Source organism: Zingiber officinale, chromosome 5A (genome assembly GCF_018446385.1).
Source record: "Zingiber officinale cultivar Zhangliang chromosome 5A, Zo_v1.1, whole genome shotgun sequence".
Lineage (NCBI taxonomy): Eukaryota > Viridiplantae > Streptophyta > Magnoliopsida > Zingiberales > Zingiberaceae > Zingiber > Zingiber officinale.
Genome location: NC_055994.1, coordinates 47,527,675 through 47,550,051, shown reverse-complemented (window position 1 = coordinate 47,550,051; position 22,377 = coordinate 47,527,675). Strand labels below are relative to the sequence as shown.

General features: G+C 43.7%; 1 pseudogene; it reads right to left on the bottom strand.

Moving 5' to 3' along the window:
• Positions 1 to 471: 471 nt before the first annotated feature.
• Positions 472 to 21,960, bottom strand: LOC121979553 (annotated as a pseudogene).
• Between the last annotated feature and the right edge of the window lie 417 nt (positions 21,961 to 22,377).

The following is a 22,377-nucleotide window of genomic DNA, read 5'->3' as shown; positions in this document are numbered from 1 at the left end:
GCACCGCTATAGGCGGCCGAAGCGGACGGTCAGCTAAGTAGTTATATAACTACACAGCTAAGGGTCCCTGACCACTCACAACTCAAGCCCTCTGACTACTGTACCCTCAAGACCCACTACTCCAGAGTGGTCGAGGCTGACAGAGTATAATCACTGAACGGCTGAGCAAGCGCGACAGGACTAGCTCCACTCCTATCTACCACTCTCCAAAAGTGGCTGAATGGCAGCTATAGACAACTGACGACCGTCTCACCACAAGGAAGACATCGGTCGTCAGTATGCAATGAATGATGACATGATGTGAATAGTCACAATATAAATACCATCATCCATAGTGTATCCCAACACCCCCAATAACCACCACAAACGTATATACATACTCCAACACACAACGTGGTCAACCAGGTATACAACCCCCATACCACATACCCGTCCCATACACACTCGACATCAATATGCATGATAAACACGCTAATTGTACCAGTCAGACGACTCTATGATACTAACTCTATCAATACACATGCACAGAGTTCTGATACCAAGGGTGAGACTGTATCGAAGTAAAGATGATCATATCAAAGCTCAAATAGAAGGAGTCAAGCAGGAAATAAAACGAATATACAGATTTAAGGTAATGCAACCTAAGTATACAAAAACAACCATGCTTTATAGTTCAAAGAACTAAATAGGAGAAAAGGGAAGAAATACCCGCCTCGATATATCCCGTATCAACAGAACCACCCCCACGTCACGCTGCTCGTATAAATCAAGGTCCTGTGTTACAAATACAATTCATGTAATAGGCATATATACATATATGTGTATCAATACTACACATAACTGAATCCCCTTTACAAAAATAACCAACTCTATAGTATTAGCAACCGTGGTTATCTAAAATAATTCAACCTTAGACATACCAAAATAAATCAAGCTAGGTGCAACCATATCTCGCCTTTCAATCATCCCCTAACCAAAGATTTTAATCCACCACATCCAATCCGATTTTAAATCCTAATAACCTATTGTCAACATGGATTTAAAATCACAACCATTCTCTATTGCTAAGCTAAGCAAGAATAAAATTCCATCCCCATTAAACTAACCTAATTAACCACATACCAGAGAAATCCACAAAGCTACCTTCACGGGACTACATTTACCTTGCAAAGCAGTAGTGAATCCAAACTCCCAGCCCTCTCAAAATGCTGCCAACAGCTGCCAACTCCTTAACCTTCTTCCTTGCAAAATTCTACACAGAAGCTACATGTAGAACAACGAATTTGCCAAAAATTCTTATCACACAGAACCTTACTCACCCAATTTGAGTCCCAAATACCTCAGCCAAAACTCCCGATCAACTGCAAGGAGGAAGCAAATCGATCCCTGTTCAGGCGAGATCCCTTCCCAGGTTGATTCCGACACCTTCCCTAAATCCACAACAGAAAGGCAATCCAAGTGAAACCCTAAAAACCACATTCTTGAATCCACAAGCCCTCTTCCGCCGACACTCACCTCAATGGTCGCCTACAGGCATCGCCGCTGGATCCGCTCCGACGAGTGATGACACAAGTCGCTCTCCCTCGAACAGATCTAGGAGGAAGAACCGAAGGACCAGACCGATCGGGAACAATGGGTGCCCAAACCTCTCGCCTGCACTAGACGCCGGATCGCCTTCGCGCGCTGAAGAAAGGGCTGGAGAGGTGGTCTCTCTCTGGGCAAGGCCGACACCGTCGAGATCCGCCGCCCTTCCTCCGGTGATTCGGCGAGAACAGCGTCGTCGGGGAAGAGTCCTCCGTCGGGATCAGTTCGCCCACGAGAGAGAGAGCACGAGGAAAAAGGAGAGGAGAGGAAAGGATCGGGTCGGGCTTAGGGTTTCGGGTGAGGAAATGAGGTCTATTAATAGTCACTTAGGTTAAGAGAATTAAACCCGTACTCTCTAATTTTTCACATTTATAAACTCCTATCCCTGCGAACTTAGCCATACGACCTCCGAAAAATCCAGGAAAATTTCCATAATTTCCTAAAATTTTCATAAGGTTATTCCACGATAGCCCTAAATAAATTCGTATATATTACATTCTCCCCCACTAATAAGAATTTGGTCCCCAAATTTTACCACTGCTAACTAACCGCAAGAAGTAGTAGATGACCTTATTTTAATTACTGAAATAAGCTTTACTCACCTCCAGTAAACAGGTGGGGGTAACTAGTCCGCATCTTATCTTCCAACTCCCAGGTGGCTTCTTCATCTGAGTGATGCCGCCATCCGACCTTGACCAGCCGAATAGTCTTGTTCCGCAACCGGCGCTCTTTGCGGTCCAAAATCCGAACTGGAATCTCCTCATAAGAAATATCCGGCTGAAGTCCAACTGATACACCGGTGAGAACATGCGAAGGGTGCGGTACATATCTCCTCAACATAGATACATGGAAAACATCATGCACCCCGGAAAGTGAAGGTGGTAGCGCTAGCCGATACGCCACTGCACCTATCCTCTCGAGAATCTGGAAGGGTCCAATATAGCGAGGTGCCAACTTACCCTTCAATCCAAACCTTTTTACTCCTTTCGTAGGGGATACCCGTAAGAATACATGATCACCAACAGCAAACTCTTACGGTCTCCGTCTACGATCCGCATAACTCTTCTGTCGATCCTGAGCCTCTGACAACCTGCGCCTGATAGTACGAACCATCTCTGCATCACGCTGAAGGCTCTGCGGCCCCAAAATCTGGGATTCCCCAACCTCTACCCATAAGGTGGGAGATCTACAGGCTCTGCCATACAACGCCTCATAAGGTGCCATCTGTATCGCTGAATGATAACTGTTGTTGTAGGCAAATTCCGCTAAATGTAAATGATCTTCCCAACTACCTCCAAAGTCTATGACACATGATCTCAATAAATCCTCTAATGTCTGTATAGTGCGCTCTGACTGACCGTCTGTCTGGGGGTGGAAAGCAGTACTGAATCGTAACTCTGTACCCATAGCCTGCTGTAAACTCTGCCAGAATCTCGAAGTAAATCGCGGATCTCTATCTGAAATAATACTGAGAGGTACACCGTGAAACCGGATAATCTCTCTACAATACAACTCCGCTAATCGATCCAATGACTCCGTCCTACGGATCGGAAGGAAATGAGCGGATTTGGTTAACCGATCAACGATTACCCAAATCGTATCATGTGCTCGTCGGGTTCTGGGCAGTCCCACGACGAAATCCATCGTGATGTGTTCCCATTTCCATTCAGGTAGCTGAATCTTCTGTAGCAAACCAGCGGGTCTCTGATGTTCAGCCTTCACCTGCTGACATACAAGGCATCGAGCCACGAAATCTGCAATGTCCTTCTTCATGCCGGTCCACCAATAAGAACGTCTCAGATCCCTGTACATGCGGGTACCACCAGGATGAATCGCAAATCTGGACCGATGTGCCTCCTGAAGTAGGTCTTCTTTCACAGGAGGTGCTTCAGGAACACACAACCTCCCCTGGAAGTATAGAATCCCACTGTCATCGCAAGAGAACCCCGTTTGCTGTCCTGGGATGATTTTGCTACACAACAACTGTAGATGCTGATCTGTAGCCTGGGCTTCTTTAATCCTCTCTACCATGGGTGACTGGGCAACCATAGATAATAGGATACCCCGCTCAGTCTGACCCTGCTCTACCAATCCCAACTCAGAAAATTTCTGAACCAGTTCAGTAACCATCACACGGTGACAAGCTAGAACTCCTCGGGATTTTCTACTCAACGCATCAGCTACCACGTTGGCTTTCCCTGGGTGGTAGTTGATCGTACAGTCATAGTCCTTCAAGAATTCCATCCATCTACTGTGTCTTAAATTCAATTCTTTCTGAGTAGCAAGATACTTAAGACTCTTATGGTCTGTGAATATCTCGAAGGTGATCCCATATAGATGATGTCTCCATATTTTCAACGCATATATAATCGCTGCTAACTCCAGGTCATGCACCGGATAGTTCTTCTCATGCTCTTTCAACTGACGTGAGGCATAAGAAACTACCCATCCATGCTGCATAAGTACTGCGCCTAACCCCTGCAATGATGCATCCGTATAAAGCACGAAACCATCATCTCCGGAAGGAAGCACTAGTATAGGTGCAGAAATGAGTCTTCGCTTAAGTTCCTGAAAACTCGTCTCGCAAGACTCTGTCCAGCAAAACTTCACCCCTTTCCTGGTCAACTGAGTCAACGGCAGAGCTATGCTAGAGAAACCCTCTACAAATCTGCGGTAATGCCCTGCCAGACCAAGAAAGCTACGAATCTCCTGTACAGACTTTGGCTGCTCCCAACTGGTAACCGCCTCTATCTTTTGTGGGTCCACTGAAATACCACTGCTAGAAACAATATGTCCCAGAAAACCCACAGAAGATAACCAGAATGCACATTTGCTGAATTTTACATAGAGACGTTCTCGCCGGAGCGTCTCCAATACTATACGAAGATGTCGCCCATGCTCTTCCTCGGATCGAGAATATATCAAAATATCATCGATGAACACAATCACAAACTGATCCAGGAACTCCAGAAATACCCTATTCATCAGGTCCATGAAAACTGCCGGAGCATTGGTAAGCCCAAATGGCATTACCAAGAACTCATAGTGTCCATATCGAGTACGGAAGGCTGTCTTCTGTATATCTGAATCTCTCACACTGAGCTGATGATAGCCAGAGCGCAGATCAATCTTTGAATACACACAGGTATTCTTAAGCTGATCGAATAGATCCTCTATACGCGGCAGTGGATATTTATTCTTAACAGTCACTGCGTTCAGCTGTCGATAGTCGATGCATAATCTCATCGATCCGTCCTTTTTCTTCACAAAGAGTACCGGAGCTCCCCATGGAGACACACTAGGACGGATAAACCCTCTATCCAGCAGCTCCTGTAGCTGTACCTTTAGCTCCTCCAACTCCTTAGGCGCCATGCGATATGGGGCCTTGGACACCGGTGCTGTCCCCGGAATCAACTCAATCGTGAACTCCACCTGCCTTTTCGGGGGCAAGCCGGGTAATTCTTCTGGAAATACATCAGGGTACTCCTGTACTATAGGAATGTCAGATAACTGTGTGGTAGTATCCTGATCAATCTTAATCATAGATAACAAATACCCCCGACATCCTTGAGACAATAATCGCTGAGCTTGCATCGCTGAGATGATAGAAATCCCCTCATCCTTGGTACCCATGAATACCCAGGATGGTAGACCCGGAGGTCTAAATGTAACCACTCTAGCGCTGCAGTCAACGGTAGCATAATGTCTGGCCAACCAGTCCATACCCAAAATGATGTCAAATTCTAGCATATCCAGAACCTGCAAATCCACCGTAAGGGTCTGACTCTCGAAATCCAACGGACATTCTTTAATCTCTTGACTGATATCCAGTATCTCTCCCGAGGGTAAGGATACCGCCAATGAGTGAGTCCGACGAACAGGTAGTCTACAAATCTTACTCAGAAATGCCCGGGAAATAAAAGAGTGGGAACTACCAGTATCAATCAACAATTCAGCAGGAAATGAATAAACAGTAATCATACCCCGGAAGACCGATCCCTCGGCCCGCTGTGCCTCCTCGCGAGTAATAGCATACACTCGTCCCACATCAGGGCATGACGGCGATACTCCAGTAGCAGTCTGAAACGGTGCCGGTGGAGTAGTGGTGAACTGCTGAGGCTGATGAGTGGTAGTATACTGCTGAGGCTGATGAGTGGTAGTATACTGCTGAGGCTGATGAGTAGGAGCATACTGCTGAGGCTGTACCACTGGAAAAGAGCTAGGCGGCGTCATAAGAGTCTGCGGTGCCGGATATGTCTGATGTGAAGAACCCGTAGAGGCATAATGTATAGCAACTGGTACCGCTGAGTGCTCGTGGCCCTGGATGTGATATACCTGTGCCTGAGGGGGTGGCACACGCTGCTGGTACGGAGCACTCTGTCTCCTCTGTGCGCTCTTCGACCGTCGCGTCTGAGTAGTACTGCTCCCCTGTGGAGTACTCTTAGCTGCCTCCATCTGTGCCTTCAGTGTGCAGTCTCGACTCACATGACCCGGAAGCTTACAATAGTAGCATACGTCCTGACCCATTGGACAATTAGGTTTAATATGCCCCTCAGTGCCACACCTGTAACATCTATACTCACTGGAAGAATCCTTCTGAGAGGATTTAGATGAACCAGCTGATGACCGTCCTGTCTTCGCCGGTCGGTAAGACTCCCCCGAAGCAGTCTGGGATCCCTGCCATTTCTTCCGCTTTTTCTGACCCTTATTCTGTTGTCTTTGATTTGGAGTTGTATCCTGAGCCTTCTGTTTATCCTTTCCCCGCTCCTGAGAAACTTGCTGCTGTGTCATCTCAATCATCAATGCTCTGTCCAATGCCACTCGGTAAGTGCTGGGAGTAAAACCCGACATCCTGATACGAATATACGCCGCAAGGCCCTGGGTAAACTGGTCTAACCGATCGCTGTCCTGAGCAACAAGCTGCGGGCAGTACTCAGCTAATCGGTTAAATTCTGCCTCATACTCCATCACCGATCTATCCCCTTGCTTAAGACTTAAGAATTCCTGTCGGCGGGCTATACGGTACGGAGCTGGAAAATACTGTCTCTCGAAGGCATCTCTGAATAAAGCCCAGGTAATACTCTGATCCCCGAAGAGTGACTTCTGCATCTTCCACCAAGTAACAGCTTGATCTCGGAGGTGATATGCAGCTAGTTCAGGTTTTTCTTCCTCTGTACACGATAAGTATCCGAAGGTATCCTCCACATTTCCCAACCAGGAACGAGCAACACTGGGGTCGGGAGCACCATAGAATAGGGTAAAACGATCTTTCACCGATCGGGCCAGTAACGGAATCCGAGCCCTGTCCTTCGCCCAAGAAGTAGAAGTAGGAATAGGGGCTACCGGTGGTACGGTGGGAGGAACCAACTGAGGCTGAAAACCCGGATCTCTCGTGGGAATCTGCGGAGTCTGTGCACGGCTGTCAATCTCAACCTCTGTAGGATCCCTAACAGAATCCTCCTCGTACTCCACTGGCTCAGCCTCTACAGACTCAATATGTGGTTTCCGGGGTCGACCCGGACCACGACGCGGACGAGGGGTCGTATCTCCGCGCTTCATCCCTGATATGAGCAACAAGGTAAGTCTACAACAATTTAATACAACAGTAATTTAACTTACTTCCTATAACTTGGAGGTATCCTGCCGCTGCCTGGTCCCAATGTCCGAACAGTCACATCGAAAAAATACGAGTCTCGAGTGCAAACCATCGTAAACATCGCAATCCTCGCGAAACTCGTAAATCTCAGAATCCTCGGAAAATCCACGACCCGAGAAATAGACCTCGTAACCTCAAAACCCGAAACACGTAAAATAGACTTCACAAGCCTTAAAACCCGAAAACACTTTTACGTCTCGTAACCCCCAAAATCCAAAACATGTAAAATAGGTCTCATAAAACCTCAAAATCCAAAACAGACGAAATAGGTCTCGTAAAGCCATGCTCTGATACCACTAAATTGTCACGCCCCGGGGAAGTACCTCCCGAAAAATTTCGGCAGCACCTCCCCTGTACCGGGGACAATCTGAAACTTTCATACATGCAAAAATACGTCAGCCACATGCGGCTGGGATATATATGCAGAAAATAACCACAACCACGCAGTTGAATATGTAGCCCACACGGCTATATCAAAAAAAAACTCAGCGAAAAACGAACATGAAACCCACATAATCGGAAGTCCACAAAAGACACACCACAGGTATAAGTCCACAATACACGTATCAAGTCATAGTATAAAATGACAACATCAAATCCATGAAACGTAGAATGCGAATAGTAAAAGACTAAAAACCGGTAAGAATCCTCGGATGTAACGCGAGAAGTGGGACCGGCTGGCAGCATACTCCAAGTACCTCCAATCAACTACCTACTACCTGAAAACATATCAGTATAGATGGGGTGGTGAGTACAAAGAACTCAGCGGTAAGGACAGAATAAAGCATGGCGAGTGCATAACATAAGAATCAAAGGATACAGTCTCCATAACAAGAATAGAATCATGCTATCGAACATAACGCCTCTAGACATATCTAATACAATGACTGTACATAAACGTACCTGACTCAGTAGATACACATGCTCGACTAGTAGCAATACTATGATACCAAATCAGGGAACCCACCAGACTAGCAACAGATCAACTAGAGACACCTGTGCAAATATAGATACGACTGCATATACATGTAAAATAGATGACATGTATGCAGTATGACACCCAAATGCAACATACATAGCGCAAACAAATGCAACAGCACACAATCACATGCACTAATATCTACTAGGCATGTATGCAAAAATATCTCCCCAGATGCACCGCGCATCATATGCAAAAGTGCATGCATGCCTCATGGTCACCCCCGCCACCTCTCTAGACACCACGACCCCTGTATGGCCGAGAGGCTTGGGTCTGTGACATACCGTACTAGCCTCCAGTACAAGCACCGCTATAGGCGGCCGAAGCGGACGGTCAGCTAAGTAGTTATATAACTACACAGCTAAGGGTCCCTGACCACTCACAACTCAAGCCCTCTGACTACTGTACCCTCAAGACCCACTACTCCAGAGTGGTCGAGGCTGACAGAGTATAATCACTGAACGGCTGAGCAAGCGCGACAGGACGAGCTCCACTCCTATCTACCACTCTCCAAAAGTGGCTGAATGGCAGCTATAGACAACTGACGACCGTCTCACCACAAGGAAGACGTCGGTCGTCAGTATGCAATGAATGATGACATGATGTGAATAGTCACAATATAAATACCATCATCCATAGTGTATCCCAACACCCCCAATAACCACCACAAACGTATATACATACTCCAACACACAACGTGGTCAACCAGGTATACAACCCCCATACCACATACCCGTCCCATACACACTCGACATCAATATGCATGATAAACACGCTAATTGCACCAGTCAGACGACTCTATGATACTAACTCTATCAATACACATGCACAGAGTTCTGATACCAAGGGTGAGACTGTATCGAAGTAAAGATGATCATATCAAAGCTCAAATAGAAGGAGTCAAGCAGGAAATAAAACGAATATACAGATTTAAGGTAATGCAACCTAAGTATACAAAAACAACCATGCTTTATAGTTCAAAGAACTAAATAGGAGAAAAGGGAAGAAATACCCGCCTCGATATATCCCGTATCAACAGAACCACCCCCACGTCACGCTGCTCGTATAAATCAAGGTCCTGTGTTACAAATACAATTCATGTAATAGGCATATATACATATATGTGTATCAATACTACACATAACTGAATCCCCTTTACAAAAATAACCAACTCTATAGTATTAGCCAACCGTGGTTATCTAAAATAATTCAACCTTAGACATACCAAAATAAATCAAGCTAGGTGCAACCATATCTCGCCTTTCAATCATCCCCTAACCAAAGATTTTAATCCACCACATCCAATCCGATTTTAAATCCTAATAACCTATTGTCAACATGGATTTAAAATCACAACCATTCTCTACTGCTAAGCTAAGCAAGAATAAAATTCCATCCCCATTAAACTAACCTAATTAACCACATACCAGAGAAATCCACAAAGCTACCTTCACGGGACTACATTTACCTTGCAAAGCAGTAGTGAATCCAAACTCCCAGCCCTCTCAAAATGCTGCCAACAGCTGCCAACTCCTTAACCTTCTTCCTTGCAAAATTCTACACAGAAGCTACATGTAGAACAACGAATTTGCCAAAAATTCTTATCACACAGAACCTTACTCACCCAATTTGAGTCCCAAATACCTCAGCCAAAACTCCCGATCAACTGCAAGGAGGAAGCAAATCGATCCCTGTTCAGGCGAGATCCCTTCCCAGGTTGATTCCGACACCTTCCCTAAATCCACAACAGAAAGGCAATCCAGGTGAAACCCTAAAAACCACATTCTTGAATCCACAAGCCCTCTTCCGCCGACACTCACCTCAATGGTCGCCTACAGGCATCGCCGCTGGATCCGCTCCGACGAGTGATGACACAAGTCGCTCTCCCTCGAACAGATCTAGGAGGAAGAACCGAAGGACCAGACCGATCGGGAACAATGGGTGCCCAAACCTCTCGCCTGCACTAGACGCCGGATCGCCTTCGCGAGCTGAAGAAAGGGCTGGAGAGGTGGTCTCTCTCTGGGCAAGGCCGACACCGTCGAGATCCGCCGCCCTTCCTCCGGTGATTCGGCGAGAACAGCGTCGTCGGGGAAGAGTCCTCCGTCGGGATCAGTTCGCCCACGAGAGAGAGAGCACGAGGAAAAAGGAGAGGAGAGGAAAGGATCGGGTCGGGCTTAGGGTTTCGGGTGAGGAAATGAGGTCTATTAATAGTCACTTAGGTTAAGAGAATTAAACCCTAAGTACTCCCTCTAATTAATTTTTCACCCGCGTACATTTATAAACAGGCCCTTACTCCTATCCCCGCGAACTTAGCCATACGACCTCCGAAAAATCCAGGAAAATTTCCATAATTTCCTAAAATTTTCATAAGGTTATTCCACGATAGCCCTAAATAAATTCGTATATATTACAATAAGTCAATTGTGTGATAGTGTTTATTCAGTTAACTTTACAAAATCTGAATGTATAGTTAAAAATATTGATAATCCTGAAATCATACTTAAGGGCACTAGGAGAGATAATGTCTACACCATTAACCTACCAACATCCTCAATAAAGTGTTTTCTAACACAACAAGAGGAAACTAAGTCGTGGCACAGAACACTGGAACACACTCACACTAGACTCATTGCAAAAATGAGTCAAAATGGTCTAGTTAGAGGTTTGCCCAAATTAAAATTCATTGAAAACTCAACCTGTAATGCTTGTCAACAAGGTGAACAAACTAAGGCAAACCATAAATTAACCAACCTTAATAGAACAACCTCAATACTTGAGCTCCTTCACCTAGACTTGTTTGATTCACATGGAGCCAAGTCACTAAGTAAAAAATTAATATTGCTTAGTGATAATCGACGATTACTCAAGATTTACTTGGGTAAAATTTATAAAAAATAAAAGTGAAACCTTTGAAGTATTTAAAATCTTCTGTAAACTAATAGAAAATGAAAAAGACACTCAAATAAAAAGAATTAGAAGTGACCACGGGATGGGGGGGGGGGATTTGAAAATCACAACTTTATTGAATTTTGTGAAATTAATGGGTATCAACATGAATACTCTTGTCCTAGGACCCTCCCTCAATAAAATGGCCTAGTAGAACGTAAAAACCGAACCCTACAAGAAGCCGCTAGGACGATGTTAAATGAATATAAACTATCCAACCAATTCTGGGTTGAAGCGATAAACACAGCATGTTATGTACAAAATAGAATCTTAATTAACAAATCTCATAATAAAACACCTTATGAAATATATTATAATAAAATCCCTAATCTAAATTATTTAAAAGTTTTTGGATGTAAAGTACACATTTTAAACACTAAAGACTACTTAGGAAAATTTTCATCAAAAACAACTCTAGGAATATTTTTAGGGTTTTCAACAACTAGTAGGGCATATAGAGTGTATAACAAACATACCCTAAAAGTTGAAGAAATGATAAATATAATATTTGATGAAGATAATAAAATAACAAATGAAAATAATACAGAAAATCTTAACCCAAGAATTATTGAAGATGATGAAATTTAATCTAACACTAATAAACCAGAGGAACAAACTTCTGACCCAAATATAAAACCAACAAGAGTAAGTACTTCTCACCCACCTGACCAAATTTTGGGTGATCCCAACCTAGGAGTCAGAACTAGATCTTCCTATAGAAACCTGAGTCAGATTGCCCTTATTTCTAAGATTGAACCTAAGACCATTGAAGAAGCCCTACCTGAGCCAAATTGGATCATTACGATGTAGGAAGAATTAGCCCAATTTGATAGAAACCAAGTCTGGGAACTTGTACCTAAACCCGTAGATAAGTCCATAATTTATACCAAATGGGTATTTAGGAACAAATTAGATGATCAGGGTGATATAGTGAGAAATAAGGCAAGACTAGTAGCCAAAGGGTTCAGCCAGGTTGAAGGTTTAGACTATAACGAAACCTATGCACCAGTAGCTAGACTCGAATCCATTAGGATGCTACTGGCTTATGCAGCACATAAAGGATTTAGATTATGTCAAATGGATGTCAAGTCAGCCTTTTTGAATGAGTTTATTAAGGAAGAAGTATATGTAAGTCAACCTCTAGGGTTTGAGGATTTAGACAACCCAAACCATGTATTTAGACTGAAAAAGGAATTATATGGATTAAAGCAAGCACCTAGGGCATGGTATGAATGGTTACCCAATTACTTGATATCCAAAGGCTTTAACCAAGATCAAATAGATCTGACCCTATTTGTAAAAATCGTAGAAAAAGACATCTTCATAGCCCAAATCTATGTTGATGATATAATTTTTGGCTCAACCAACTTTAAACTTTTAAAGGAATTTGTTAAACTAATGGAAAATGAATTTGAAATGAGTTTGGTTGGGGAACATAACTTTTTCTTAGGCTTACAAATCAAATAAACCAAAGATGGAATCTATATTTATCAAACTAAATATTCTAAGGAATTAATTAAAAAATTTGGCATGGAAAATTCAAAAATTATAAATACTCCAATGACAACTAACATCAACATTGACTCTGACCCAGAAGGAAAATCAGTAGACCCAAAGTACTATAGAAGTGCAATAGGTAGCTTACTCTACCTAACTGCAAGTCGACCCGATATATTATTTGCAGTAGGTATGTGCGCAAGATACCAATCTTGTGCAAAAGAGTTGCACCTAACATATGTTAAAAGGACACATTAAAGGTACCCTAAATGTAGGACTTTGGTACCCTAGAACTTGCACCTTTGACCTTTTTGGCTATTTTTATTCAGACTATGCCGGGTGTAAACTAGATAGAAAAAGCACAAGTGGTAGCTGTCAAATTCTAGGTCAATGCCTAGTAAGTTGGTCAAGCAGAAAGCAACACTGTGTTGCTCTATCCACTACTGAAGCTGAATACATAGCCCTAGGAGAGTGTGCTTCTCAACTTTTGTGGATGATGCATACACTAAAAGACTATCAACTAGAATACAAAAATACAAAAATTTTAATTGACAATATGAGTTCAATTAATCTAACCAAAAATCCAATTCACCACTCAAGGACTAAACACATAGAGGTAAAACACCATTTTGTAAGGGATCATGTAGCCAAGGGTGAAATTGTACTCAACTATGTTGAGTCTAAATCAAACCTAGCTGACATTTTCATAAAATCATTACCTGAACTTGAGTTCAGTGCACTTAGAAGGTAAATAGGAATGTGTTGGGTAGAATAGATTTTGATTAGTTTCCTACCTTTATTCTTAAATGTTTTACTTGTTTTCAAAATCATCTTGTATTTTAAAAATTCTAGGAAAAATTTTGTTTTCAAAATTCTAATTTTACTAGATTATCAAATTTGGACTTAGCCTAGGCTCTACCTTAGAAATCATGTTCTCCTAGAATTCAGCCACAGCATCTCACAAACACCTAGGCTTACCTTGATTGTGCTTGAAAAACTTAGAATGGTGGGAGATGCATAGGGTACAGCCTGGACTCAAGAATGCTTATATCTGTGCATCAATATGAGTCTGGGCGTTAAATACCTGATTTACAATAATCAAGTCAAGTCATCCAGTTCTAGTCAAATCTAACTGGATCTATTAACTTAACTTGACTAACCAAGTGAAAGATGTTGTCCTCTAGGCAATCAGTTAGTAGCTAGATGGTTAGACATGTGGCCAAGAAATTAAGTGTTTGATTTTTAGGGTTACTCAACTTGCACATTAGGGCTCTGATACCTTACTAAAAGAACTTAGTTAACTTGCAATCAATTTAACTCGACTCATGCTTGGACATTAAGGTTTAAACTTATTGCTCCTCCTTGGTCGTTAAGTATTTTGGAATTCATTATTCGTTTAAATATTTTTTAAAAATAGTCTTAGACTTTCTTAATATTTTTTTTACTTTTCAAAGTCTTTTTAGAATTTAGTGAAGTTTATTTTCTCTTTCCAAGTTATTGTTCAAAAAGCTTGTTCAAAATTAAGAAAATATTTACCAACAAAGCTTTTCGAATCTATCTAACAGAGTTTAAAAATTTATTTTTCCCCAAAGATTTCAACTATGTTTCAAAATTGGCTAAAGTTATTCTTCAAAGTAAACTTTTTACTAGCTCTTTAAACTTAGTTGAAAGAAAATTATCTCTTTAGACATTTAGCTAAGAGTTTTACAATGAAAATTAATTATAAAAAGCTAAGTGTTTGAAAAGTTCTTTAAATTAGCCAAATATCCTTTCTTTAAAGCTAAGTGTTTTCTTTAAAAGTTTTTCCCAAACTTAATTCAATTTTCGTACTTAAGAAAATCCCTTTTTAAAAGACTTTTAAGTTTAATGAAAAATCTTTAAACAAAGTCTTTAAAAGCTTAAGTTTTCAAAATTTTGGTTAAACAGAGTTGTTTTGCATTTAAACTATTTTAACTTAGCAAAATTTTACTAAATTTTTCCTACAAAGTTTTTTGATATATGGCAAAGGGGGAGAGTAGGACAAAAAATTCAAATTAAGGATAAGAGTTCTCTTATTAAGGGGGAGCCTTAACTTTGAAAATTTTAAATTTACCTTAACTCTTATAAAGTTTAAAATTTCTTTAGCTTAACTTGTTACTTAAGTATGCTTACGTTTGTGCTTAAACTTCTTATTTAAAAGCATGCTTATGTTTATTTATGCATTTTGTTTTACTTAACTTTCAATTAGAGTTGCCATAATCAAAAAGGGGGAGATTGTTGGTGCAGGAAGCATCAGACGATCGAACCCAAGTTTTGATAATGACAAAGGGTTCAAAGTTAAGTCGTCTTGTGATCTAACACTTTGAATGAGCTTGCAGGAAAATTCCTAAGTGTACTTAGGCAAAAGTCCTAGCTGCTGTTAGGTAGGTGAAAACCCTAGGGGGTGGTAACCCTAGGTCATAGGGGGTGGTAACCCTATGCGGAAAGTCTTGGCAGGTCGAGAGCTTCAGGCAAAAGTCCTAAGGGGTGGTAACCCTAGGTGGAAAGTCTTGGTGTCACGAACCAGGTGGAAGACTGGACGGGCTGGGAAGCGGGAGTCCAGCAGAAAGTCCGGAAGCTTCGAACGCTGAGCAAAAGTCCAGTCAATCTGGAGGATCGCACTGGCAACAGGTAAATCTCCTGAGTGGAGTAGGTGAGGACGCGTTCCCCGTAGAGGGAACAGTAGGCATCGGGTCGACCTAGGGTTTCCAGTTGGAAATCCGAAGTCAGATCCGGACAGTCTGATGACTGTCGACTATCATTTGTTATATTGTTTCTGTGCTAACTTTATTTTGCAGGGTATGTGTTTGGGACTAACACATTTTGTAGGAACAAAGAAGCAACTTTGGCCTCGGATGAACAGTGTCTGAGGCGCCTCCATGGGGCTTGGAGGCGCCTCGGGTGCGAGCCAGCAGAAGTCTACGTAGAAGACTTGGAGGCGCCTCAGACGTCGCTGGAGGCACCTTGGACCAGGTGTTGGAGGCGCCTTGGAGCAGCTTGGAGGCACCTTCAAAGGGATAAGGCGCGACCGGATTAGTGCTTATCATTGCGGCGGACTCGGGGTTTGGAGGCTCCTCAGAAAGGCTTAGAGGCGCCTCCAGCACAGCATAAAAGAGGTGTCGAGGCAGCAGCTCAGGACAACAATTTCTAAGTGATCAAGCTACAACGTGCTGCTTCAAAAACGCCTTGAAGTGCTGCTACAAGTTCCTGACGACCCAGAGATCCGAAATAACCATTCTGTCGTCGATATAATTGTTTTTTAATTACTGCATTGATTGTAATTCATTTGTAACCTTTTATTGAGCTTATAGTTGTTGGCCACAGAAAGCGATCAACGATCGCGGGCCTTGGAGTAGCAGTCGCCACAGGCTCCGAACCAAGTAAACATCCTGTGTTTGCGTGTGTTCTTGTTTTCTCTTTTATTTCCGCTGCATTTAATTACTCGTATTTTATGATTCCGAAATGAAATATCCACGAGCGTTATTCACCCCCCCCCTCTAGCGCTTCTCGATCCAACACTGTTGTGGTGTAAATTATCCTTGATAGGTGATGAAATTTCACTTCAGTGTCTTCTGTTGAAATATAGGAAATTTAGTTAGCTTTCATTATCTATTTACAGTACCCTTTTCGGATCAAAGATGAATTTCATATGATTTTTATACCACTGACTAACGAATCTGGAATTATGTTGTGACCCTGCTACTTTTGGTTCTGTTGTGGCATAACTTAGCCTCAATAGGTGAACCAATTTCACTTCGGTGTCTTCTATTGAAATGTAGGAAATTTAGTTAGCTTTGATTACCAATTTATATAACCCTTTTTGGATCAAATATGAATTTCATACGATTTTTATACCACTGACTAATGAATCTGTAATTATACTGTGACCCTGCTGCTTTTGGTTCTATTGTCGTATAAATTAGCCTCAATATGTCACGCCCTAGAGAAGTCCCTGCCAGACAAAAATCTGGCAGCATCTCCCCTGTACCGATGACAATCTAAATCAAATATACATAGCCCTCAGGGCCTCTTAATCCTCGGCCAACATGACAGGAATAAATATGATAAAATAACTAAACATTCCATGTAGTTTAATAGATAGCCTACACGACTGAAACATTATACGACAGAAATCATAAAATAATGAACATGAAATGAACAAAACAACTAACTGTGAATCGGTCCAGCTTGACATGATAACATCAAACCAAATACGAGAAAACACAAAGCTAAATTCCATACAAGATACATATACAAGAATAAGTCCAAAACCAATAAAGTGAACGGAAGCAAGAACGGAAGAAGTCGCTCGATGTGACATGGGACTGGAGAACAAGATCTCTAGGCACCTTCAACCTGAAATAGTAATAAATCAATGGAGTGAGTTCAAGAACTCAGCTGACATCGATCAGACATGTACAGTAAGATATAACTATCAGTAATAATCATGCAGTACAGTCTCATGAACAATAACAAGTAATGTAAAATTGAACAACAGAAGAAACTGTACTCACTATGATTTCCTATCCGATCATAAGGGGGTGAACCATACCAACAGGTAAAGGGTTGTCTGACCAAATACATAATGTCTCCTGTATACATGTCAATCATATGCAACCACCAAAATGCAGCATCTAAAATGCAGCAATCATAAGCAATAAATGTAATCCATGTATATGATACAAATGACATGGTCACCCCTGACGCCAGTCAACCACCTCACATGCGATGGTGAGGTCGAGTGGTTAGGGTTATGACAACTGTACACTCTGCCATCACTACTCCTGAGTGACCGAGTGGACAGGATGTTGTTGGAGTACACCTATCCTCCTATCCTAACTAAATAAAGAGTCGAAGCTCTCATATCCCTGTGTCATAGTCAAGAGTAGGGATCCCTGCCCGCTACCACGCTATGTCACCACTACCCATGAGTGGCTGATAGAGTAACTACACACACCCTGCCTGTTGTACCACTAACTCATGAGTGGTTGTGTGTGCAAATTATGTAACTGGCGATGTGCTCAACTATAAAGGAGCCGACAATTGCTCAGCATGCAATCATCCGAAATGGTGCATGACACTAAAGCATGTAACTCCTGAAAATATAAACCTCCATATAATATGTACCAAAAGGAAAATCGAGTCCATAACAAGGATCTAGGTATACATGCCAAGTAATAAATCTAGGTACACATGCCAGATAATGAAACTAGGTACACATGTCAGATAATAAATCTAGGTACACATGCCATGTATATCTAGTAGCTAGGCATATATCTGGTAATGCATTGTATGTCGCTACTTTTATAAACATAAGTACACATGGCAAGAATCAAGAGGCATAAATATAAATGCATAACAGATAACCATATGGGCATACTACGGGTATCAAGTAGTGACATACCAAGCAAATATAAACATAACCATTACTACTAGCTATAGTCTATTACGCATATCAGGATGATAATATTAAAAGAGATAAGTCAAAGGTACTCGCCTTTAACTGTAGATTGAGCTAAACAATCCCACGTTGAGATGTTCATCTCGAATCATAATCCTGCAATCACGTAATGTATAGTTTAGCTAATCAGATAAGCAATAACTAGCTAAATCTAAAGACCTAAACCTATAGGAAAAATCCTATTCAAATCAATCATTAATTATCCTTAATTAATGATTAGTTTCAATTACTTTCATCCATGAATCCTTTAATCTTCCCCATAGTAATCTACAATCCATTAATTGGAAATCATATTCTAGTTAACTGACAATCTATCATGAATCAATTACCAAAACCAATCATCCCTATTCCACAATCAATAATCCCATTAAGCAATTCATATTCAACTTAGCATAACACCATATCCATTAACAAATCAAATAAAAAGTAGGATAAAATCAACTTTAAACTCACCCAAATTAGTGTACTTTATTGTTAACCTGCCGACGGAGTACATGCTGCCGAATAATGTGGTCAGAGCTAGATAAAATCGATGATCTCTAGGTCAAGCACCCTAGAACCAAAATCAATACATCCACAACTAAGCACAATTATAAATTCTTAATACATATCCTTTAGATTACCCACTTACCCCCAATAAATCCTCACCTTCTGATCACAATGCTGGAATAGTATAATCTGGCTGAAAACTTCTCATTGAACCAGAGGCTAAGATCCAGCATAGGTCCTAGAGGTAGAAAAGCGGAAGGATGATCGTTGGTAGTAGCTTATGGCTAAAAAGGAGTCATCGACGATAAAAAGGGGACAGATTAGGAGAGGAAGAGGATCAAGTAGGGCATGATGATAAGCGGTCAACATCGAACTTCTCAACGAGAAGAAGCTCGAAAGAGGGGCAGCTCAAGCGGCTGGTGGATGGTGGCTGGCTAACATCGATCTATGTCGTCTGGTGGTGGTGTGCCAATGGCTGGAAATCGGGAGCAGAACGGCCTCGCAACATCATCAGGCTGGAGGGCCGGATAGGAAATGTCGACGTCACTGATTAGGTCTCGAAAGCAGTGCTGCTACCGATTTGCAACTGACCTCGATGGCTAGACAGTAATGGCTCGAACGATGATCATAGGAGATGGGGTAGCTTCTCTCGCGTGCGAGAGAAAGAGAGAGAGAGAGAGAGAGAGAGATATTGGGAGGGGAAGAGATGAGTCGGCGGTGTGGATTTAGAGTACGACAACGGGATCGGGAGAGGAGAGATCGGAAAGAGGAAAAGGGGTCGGCGTAGCGAGAGGGGAGACAACATCGGTGACGAAGAGGAACATCAGGCAGTGGGAATAAAAAGGGTTAGGGCACTGTTCATAGGAAGGTTTATATAATTTGAACTTAGGTTTAGAGAAATCAAAACCTAAGTTTATTCCTCAACCAACTCCCACTAATTTGGTATTCCAAACAGGCTTTTCCTGAGCCTATAAATTCATTCCCTCAAAATATGTCATACGAGCTCAGAAAAAATTCTCAGAAAATTTATAAAAATTTCATTAAGGTTATTTGTCTATTAAACATTATTATACTTTTATTATTCATCTATGATCCGGTGGTAAGGACGGGGGACCCTCGTTGGCGGGAGGTCAACGACACGTGGAGGTCAATGGTCAAGAGGGTCAACCCCAAGGTTGTGCCGAGCGGACTGGCGGGCCGATAGAGCATTCGGCCGACCGAACATCCGGCCAGGGGGTTCCCAGGCCGGACGAAAGATAGCCCAACCAGGGGTCCGGTTTCCGATGCTCAAGGTAAAAGAGTCTCTGGGCTGAGCGGACAGGCTGCTCGGCCGAGCCACAGGACAATAAGGTGCAATCCCATTCGAGCACATGAGCAGAGCTTCCCCGCCCGGTTAAAGGTATGCGTATTCCCGGAGGCCTTGAGCGCCGAGCGACCGATCCGCTCGGACCGGGAATAGATAAGAGGCACAAAGGGACAAAAGGGATAGCTGGTAACATCATCCTTGAGACACCTGCTGCCGACAAACAGCATGGTCGGCAGCTGGAGCGGACAAAGCATCGTACGATGGAAGTTTCCATCGTCATGTCAGGGATATGCTCAGACGATTGCGGAATGGCGTCAGGCATGCTTTTCTGACACAACCCTACTGACGTATGTTTGGGGAAGCGTGCACGCATCGAGAAGCATGACCGCGCCTCCCTGGGGTCCTATATAAGGACCCCCAGACTTCGACGGAGGTATGTGATTCTCATCACTGTAGCCACAGTAGCGTTACTTTGCTCCTCTTCTTCTTCACTGCCTAACTTGACCATCAGAGGGTCGTCGCCGGGAAACCCCTCCCGACTCGGCTTCTTTGCAGGTTCGCCGGAGATCCACATCACCAGTCGAGGACAGTGGAGAGTGCCACGTCCCCAGTTTCCATCAACTCTGCGCTCGGACAGGATCAAATTGGTGCCGTCTGTGGGAACGTTCCTGAATCCGAGCAGAGACGATGGAAGAAGCTGGATGCCAACTCATGGTGACACTCTCTCCCGAAGAACTAGACGCGCTCATCCAAGCGCGGGCAACTAAGATAGTCGAGCAACAGCCAAAGGCTCAAGCCGATCGGATAGCGCAACAGGCAACGTCGGCGTCAGGCGATCGGGCGGCACTAGACAACCGACCGGAACAGCTCTCAATATGGGGCCAGAAAAAAGGGCCAACTGACACTCAGGTGGAATCCCCGCCCGCCTCGATACCGTTCCATCGGGCTTTATTCCAAACACCCTCGGAAGTCGCGCAAGCCAACCTCGACCGGGGCTCTTCGTCCGATGAGGCGCCCCTCCGCGACGCAAGGATGGGTAAGGCGCCACGGACAGACTCGTCCCCTGAGCGGGTCAATAGACAATTCTCTGAGGTCATCCTGCGTGACCCACTACCAAGGCATTACGCGCCCCCGGTGATCGGGGAATATAATGGGACCACCGACCCGGACAACCTTCTGGGTAAGTTCGACAACACAGCCACTTTGCACCAATATACAGATGGTGTGAATTGTCGGGTGTTCCTCACCACCCTTTCTGGATCGGCACAACGATGGTTCCGGAGGTTACCGGACGGATCCATCACGAGCTTCAAAGAGTTACACACGGCCTTCCTCCATCACTTCGCGAGCAGCAGGCGCTACTAGAAGACCAGCATCAAGTCTGTTCGCCATCAAACAAGGCTCGAAGGAGTCTCTCCGAGCCTACATCCAACGTTTCAACAAGGTGGCCATGGATATCCCAACGGTCACTTCAGAAACTATGATGAACGCGTTCACACAGGGGCTTGTGGACGGTGATTTCTTCCACTCGCTCGTCAGAAAGCCGCCTCGCAGCTATGACCACATGTTGAACAAGGCCAACGAGTACATCAACGTGGAGGAAGCTCAGATGGCGAGGAAAAAGGAAACACCACCCGAGCCACCAGCTCATGCCGATCGGAAGCCGCCTTCCAATTATCAACCACCGAGGGGACCCCGGGCAGAAGCCGCCCGTTCTTATCAGTAAGCAAGGTCGCATGCCGTTAAACAAGTAGCGGTCGATCGACCTAAGCCCAGGGGGAAGGTATGGACTCCCATGTTTTGTTCACTCCATCAGTCAGTAACTCACAACACCCGCGACTGTCGGAGCCTCCCCCTAATCGCTCATCCTATGCTAAGGAGCTATGGCGGTCGATCACCTTCGCCGAATCGATGACATTGACACCAGAGCCCTTGTCGGCGTACAGAGAGAGGATCCCCCGAGCGACAACATCATCAGTAGCCCAGGACTCAACCTCGGGCATTGCACGAGCGTCCCAAGCCATCTGCTCGGGAGGAAGAGAACAGAAGCAACGTCTCCCGAGGAGAAATTAACATCATAGCTGGTGGACCCACCGGAGGTGACGCCAACAGGGCGCGGAAGGCGCATGCAAGGCAGCTCACGATCCATGCGGTTGGCTACAGTCAGGAGCGGGTGAACAGGCCCGAGATCAGCTTTGGGCCTAGGGACCTCGAGGGAGTCGAAGTCCCTCATGATGACTCCCTCATCATCTGAGCGATAATAGCTAACTATACTATTCACCGCATCTTTATTGATACAGGTAGCTCGGTCAACACAATCTTCCAGAAGGCCTTTGACCAATTGCAAATCGACGGAGCCGAGTTGCTGCCAATGACAACCCCCCTCTACGGGTTCACCGGTAATAATGTTGTGCCGGTCGGACAGGTCCGACTGGCTATTT